Source organism: Chrysochloris asiatica, unplaced genomic scaffold (assembly GCF_000296735.1).
Source record: "Chrysochloris asiatica unplaced genomic scaffold, ChrAsi1.0 scaffold00107, whole genome shotgun sequence".
NCBI classification, from domain to species: domain Eukaryota; kingdom Metazoa; phylum Chordata; class Mammalia; order Afrosoricida; family Chrysochloridae; genus Chrysochloris; species Chrysochloris asiatica.
In genome coordinates, this window is record NW_006408625.1 from 5,749,094 (window position 1) to 5,755,198 (window position 6,105).

At 41.9% G+C, this 6,105-nt stretch overlaps 1 non-coding gene across 1 annotated transcript; it reads left to right on the forward strand.

Annotated features, from left to right (window-relative positions):
• Positions 1–1,584: 1,584 nt before the first annotated feature.
• Positions 1,585–1,657, forward strand: TRNAK-CUU. Its single transcript has one exon. It is a non-coding gene; the product is annotated as a tRNA-Lys (tRNA).
• Positions 1,658–6,105: the final 4,448 nt, after the last annotated feature.

Sequence of the window (6,105 nt, forward strand, 5' to 3'; positions counted from 1 at the left end):
TTGTGGGTGGTTGGAAAAAGGGTAACTTTTATTTTCTTCTTTTTCTGTTGTTGTTGTTAGGTGCTGTTGGGTTGGCTCCAACTGACAGTGACCCCATGCATAACAGAAGGACACGGTGCCATCTTCACACTTGCTTTATGTTTGAGCCCTTTGTTACTGCCACTGTGTCAGTCCATCTCACTTGAAGTTGTCCTCTTTTACATTGACCCTTCACTTGACCAAATATGATGTCCTTCTCCAGGGACTGGTCCCCCTGACAACATGCCGAAAGAACGAGAGATGAAGTCTCACCATCCTCTCTAAGGAACATTCTGACTGTCCTTCTTCAAGACAGACTTGTTTGTTCTTCCTTTTATAGCATCTATATTTCTTACACTGGATATATGTTTATATTTTTAAAATACTTTTTAAAGATTGGGGGGTGGGGGAAGAGAGCTTGAGACTCATAGACTATATGCACCAAATAGAAAAATGATAGATCAATGATAGATCCTCTGGTCAAACACTTACTGATGAGGTAACCAAAGCCCAAAAGAAATGGTATGACTTACTGTCAGCCATTTCTTCTTTTGCTTCCTTTTCTTCCCAACCTGTTTAATGTCTCTTATACACACACACACACACACACACACACACACAGGTGTTTTTTTTTAAAAAAAAAAAAAAAAGAAGTGAAGAATTGTACCCTGCAATTGGATTCTGTTCTCATTCCTATAGGAATAGGCAAGAAAGCCTCAACAGCAGCTCTCCCTACCATTATAGGGCAATAGTACAGTGGATGAATTAGTAAGGATAGTCATATTTTTGGCATCAGAAGGAGACAAACATGATTAATCATGCTGGCCCTGAGCTGAAGGAGTCCTTTTGAAGTAGGACGCACTGGTTCTCATCCCACAAGAACCAGAAAAAGATGATACCCTAGGGAACAGCTCCCGACTACAGTCCAAGCAGCAGCCCATAATCACCTCATTTTCTGGCTCTGAGTGCTGTCTGAGGGAGACTCCAGATTTTGGCATCCTGGGAGGTAGCACTGATAAAAGCATGGAAGAAGGCAGAATGAGCACTTCTAACAAAATGTCGGCTTCACTGCTGTTCCTCAAGATCCCAGAGCCCTCCCAACACTGATAAGAAAATCAGGCGAGAGAGAAACAAAAGCCCAGCTATCTTTAGCAGTAACAAAAGCACAGTGAGACTTTGGCAAGCTTCACTCTTCGTAAATGATTCCCAGACGATGGTAACTTTGGAAAATGGTCAGTGTTGAAATTGAGAGTCGAGGGCCTGGTAGCAGAAGCCTAATGCCCTTGCATTTCTCCATGATGAAAGGTAGAATACAAAGTTCCAGCTGATAAATGGCTTTATCCTAGCCAGTAAGGGCTCAGCCGCAGGGTTTTCACCTAGGGATTCTGGAAGATGACCTAGGTTCAAATCCTAACTCTTTCACTCTCTGGTCATGTGCATCCGCGTAAGTTACTTACCTTTTCTGTACCTCATTTTTTTTTATCTGTAAAAAAAAGCTAATAATTAATAATTAATTCCTAGGTTGTTATGAAGATTTACATGGTCTCTATCACATTATTTGCTTGAGCCCAGCTAGCTCAGTTGGTAGAGCATGGGACTCTTAATCCCAGGGTTGTGGGTTCGAGCCCCACGGTGAGTGCAGAAGTTTCCTTCTGCATAGCATAGTGGTTACAAATCGGGCTGCCAATCTCAAGGTCAGCAGTTCGAAACTACCAGCAGTTCCGCGGTAGAAAGATGAGGCATTCCGCTCCCGTAAAGATTTACCGCCTCAGAAACCCTGTGCAGGGTCACTATGAGTTGGAACTGACTCCATAGTACTTAATAACAACAATCACATTATTAGGACCCTGGGTAGTGCCAATGTTTAAGTGCGCAGTTACTAACCAAAAGGTTAGAGGTTCATATCCACCCAGAGGCACCTGGGAAGAAAGGCCTGATATTGGCTTTCTGAAGGGCACAGCCATGGAAAACCAAACCCCATCACTGTCAAGTTGATTACAGCTCCTAATAACCCTTTAGGGGCCCTATAGGCAGTAGAACTGCCCCCATAGTGTTCCCAAGGCTGTGATCTTTACAAAAGCATACTGCCACATCTTTCTCCTGCAGAGCAGCTGGTCAGTTTGAACCACTTACCTGGTGGTTAGCAGCTGAACGCTTAATCACTGCACCACCAGAGTTCTATGGAACACAGTTCTATTCTGAAACAAAGGCTCATCATCAACTGAAATCAGCTTGATGACAATTGGTTAGCACATTATTAACCAATTGCTGTCAAGCCCACTCCAACTCATGGTGGTCCAATGTGTGTGCAGCATAGAACTGTGTCCTAAAGGGTTTTCAATGACTGAATTTTTGAAAGTAGATCACCAGGCCTTTCTTCCAAGGCTTCTCTGGATAAACTCCAATGGATTTCAGTTAACAGGCAAGCATGTTAACCATTTACATCACCTAGAGACTCCAGCACATTATTAATGCTCAACAAATATTAGCTATCATCTAGCATTAGTGGTGATAGGGATAAAGATCCTAAAATATAGAGCTTGTCTACCTTTACTTTTATAAGCTAGTCCAATGTTATAAGGCCTTTACTATGAGGAATTCTCTCTTGCCTCAGATACTGAAAAAGCTTGTTGTATTTAATCAATAAAATCAACTCAAGATTAACACAGTGGGGAAAAAACCCTATACTGCAAAATTAAACGTCATCTCTAAAAATCTGACTAAGCTGTGTAGATTGTAATGCTGGTTGTGGGAGTTCTTCCCCAAAGATGAATTTATCAGAGTTTGAAGTGAAGTTTCCTAGAAATAAAATGGCTACCATTTTGCAAGTTTTTGGATCCCTAACTGCTTGAAGATCCCACCACCATCAAGTAGATGAATTGACACAGTGGCAGTAGCAATGGGCTCAAAGGTAACAATTGTGAGGATGATGCAGATTGCTAGGAGTCAGAGCTGACTTGATGGTACCTAACTACAACAACTGTTGAAATGTTAAGTCATTCACCAAAATGTATATATGCCAGGACAAACATTGCACAAAGATGAAATCAAATGGCACATTGTATTTTGCACAATAATGATCTTCTATTACATTTGATCCTCCTTCAATTTGTTGTTGTTGTTGTTAAGCGCTGTTGAGTCGGTTCTGACCCATAGTGACCTGTACAGGGTTTCTGAGGAGCAGCTGGTGAGCTTGAATCGCTGATCTTGCAATTCAAATGGCTTTGCAGTCTGGCACATTAACACACAGCATTACACCAGGACTCCTTCCATAGAGAGGTGGAATTTGTGTTCCTTCCCATTGAACCTGGGAGGGCTTGTAAATACTGCTATGTGGTTTTAAAGGCTAAGTCTAACTATACAACACAGCTTCCTTCTAGTTTTCTATAGGCTGCTCACTCTTGAAATCCAGCTGCCATATTATGAGGAAGATCAAGCAGCTTCTTAACAAGGCCCTGAATAGGTGATCCAGTTAACAGTACCCACTGGGACCCTAACCAACAACAGCCATCAATTGCCAAGCATGTAAGTGAGCAAACCTGTAGATGATTTTAGCCTCAGAGGCTAAATCACCTCCAGCCTTTGAATCTGTTTAGCTGAGCCCTCAGATATCATGGAGCTAAATAAACCATCTCTGCTATGCCCTTTCCAATTTCTGACCCACAAAAACTCTGAATATAATAAAATGGTCATTACTTATTACACAGAAATTGTAACTGGGACAGCTAGAAGCAGGATTGCCTCACATTTAACTAATTAGACTTCGCTGTTGTTGTTAAGTGCTGTCAAGTTGGTTCTGACTCAGCGAACCTGTATAGTTTTAATCACTTCAAAATACCTCCTCACTTTGCTGAAATCTTGAATTCTACAATGAAATACTTGGCTTAGTTTTGATAGCATAGATCTACTGACCTAAACAAAATAGAGTTGGTTTAGTCATTAGGTCTTGATAAATGAAGATCCTGCAAATGAGGAAGGTAGTTTAAAAATTAGCCAAGATGATCTCATGGTCCTAGAAGGAGAACAGGATGTGCTTTAGCCCATCCAGATAGTTATCTCAGGAACTAAGCAGCTTGGATTCTAAAAGGTGGAATGTTTGAGAAGGATCATTGCCTGATTTTTTCCTTTTCCCTAAAGGTAGAATGTTTGAAGAAGTTTATTGCTTTATTGTTTCTTTTTCCAAAAAATGCTATCTTGATTTTTAAAATAGATTAAGTGTACATCTACATGTAACTTACCCTATATAATGTGCCCATTCTTCATAATGGACAGGATGGTCTTGAGAAATTATTCTCTCCATCCTCCATTCTGCTGGCTTGGATTGGATCTCTCCCCATCTCTATGATTGACTACAGTGACAGGCATCAAGCCCTCATTTTGGTTTGGCAACATTTCTATCATGCTGGGAACATAGAGTGGAATACAAAGAAATGTACAGGAAAAGCCCAGTATCCCAACTCAGGAACTATATTATTAACTTAATATGTGGGTTGTGTGGCATTGCAGGATAATGCCCTGGACTGCAAGGTGGGTTTGAACCTCAAGGTTGGTAGTTCAAACCATTACAGGGTCACTATGAGTCGAAACCCACTCAACAGCAACTTGCAACAACAACAGACTGGATCCTGGATTCCAGGTGTGATGCTGTAGGGTAAGCACTGGACTGAGAGCCACACGATCAGCAGTTCAAATCCACCAGCTCCTCCTCAGAAACGCTGTACAGGGTCGCTAAGAGTCGGAATCTACTCAACTACTTAACAACAAAACAAAGTGGATTTCTTCCGCGTATCCCTCCAAATCCACTGTCTCTCTTTTCCTACCCTATTTGGTTTCCCAGGTGACTTATATTGTATATTACATCAATGAGCTTCCCATTGTGTGAGTAATAGTCCATTGTATGGCTAGACCACATTTTGTTTATTCATTCAATGTTGATGAACACTTGGATCATTTCTACCTTTCTGCTGGTGTGAATAACTGTAATGAACACTGGTGCACAGGCTGTTTGAGTCCCTGCTTTCAAGTCTTTTAGATTTGTCCCTAGAAGTGAAATTGTCTAGTAATATGCTAATTCTGAGAAGTCCTGGTATAGCACTGTGGGATAAAGTACTGGACCGGGCCATAAAATCTGTTTGAACCATGAGGTCGGTGGTTCAAACTCACCAGCTGCTCCTTGGAACCCCCTATACAGGGTCGCTATGAGTCTAAACTGACTCAACAGCACTTAATAACAGCAACAACAATGCTAATTCCGAGACCCTGGTGACAAAATGGCTAAAGAACCATAAAGTTGAACCTACTAGCTCTTCTATGGAAGAAAGATGTGGCAGTCTGCTTCCATAAAGATTTACTCTGCCCTATAGGGACTTTAAAGGAGCTCTGGTAGTGTAGTGGTTACAAATTGGGCTGTGAACCTCAAGGTCAGCAGTTCGAAACTACCAGCTTTTCCATGGGAGAAAGATGAGGCTTTGTCAGAACCGACTCCACAGCACATAACCACCACCACCATAAGGACTTTAATGGCATTTATCAACAACAACAACAAATTAGGAACTCCTGGTGTATGTAGTACTGTAGGATCAACGCTGGACTGCAAACTACAGGTCAGCAGTTCAAACCCACCAGTTGCTCCTCAGAAACACTATACAAAATTTCTATGAGTTGGAACTGACTCGACAGCACTTAACAATGACAATATGGGATCACTGTGAGTGTGGCACTGTGGGTTAATGTGCTGGGCTGCAAAATCAATTTGAATCACAAGGTCGGCATTTCAAGTTCACCAGCCGCTCCTCAGAAACCTTATACAGGGTCGCTATGGATCAGAACCAACTCGATGGCACTCAACAACAACAAATGAGTTGGCAGTAGTTTGGGGGTTTATGGTAATTCTATGCACACATGTTTTTACATTGCAGCTTTCCCATAGAATCATCAGACTTCAGGAGCAGTGACAAAAACATTTTTATTTTAAGTATCTGTAACAGGGTCTCCCTCAAGCTTCAAGGGGTGGAAAGGGCTGGTCTCTTCTCCAGTCTTCTCAACAGCCATGAGCTTGGTGGGTCTCCAGTGCTTGGCCTGCCAGGA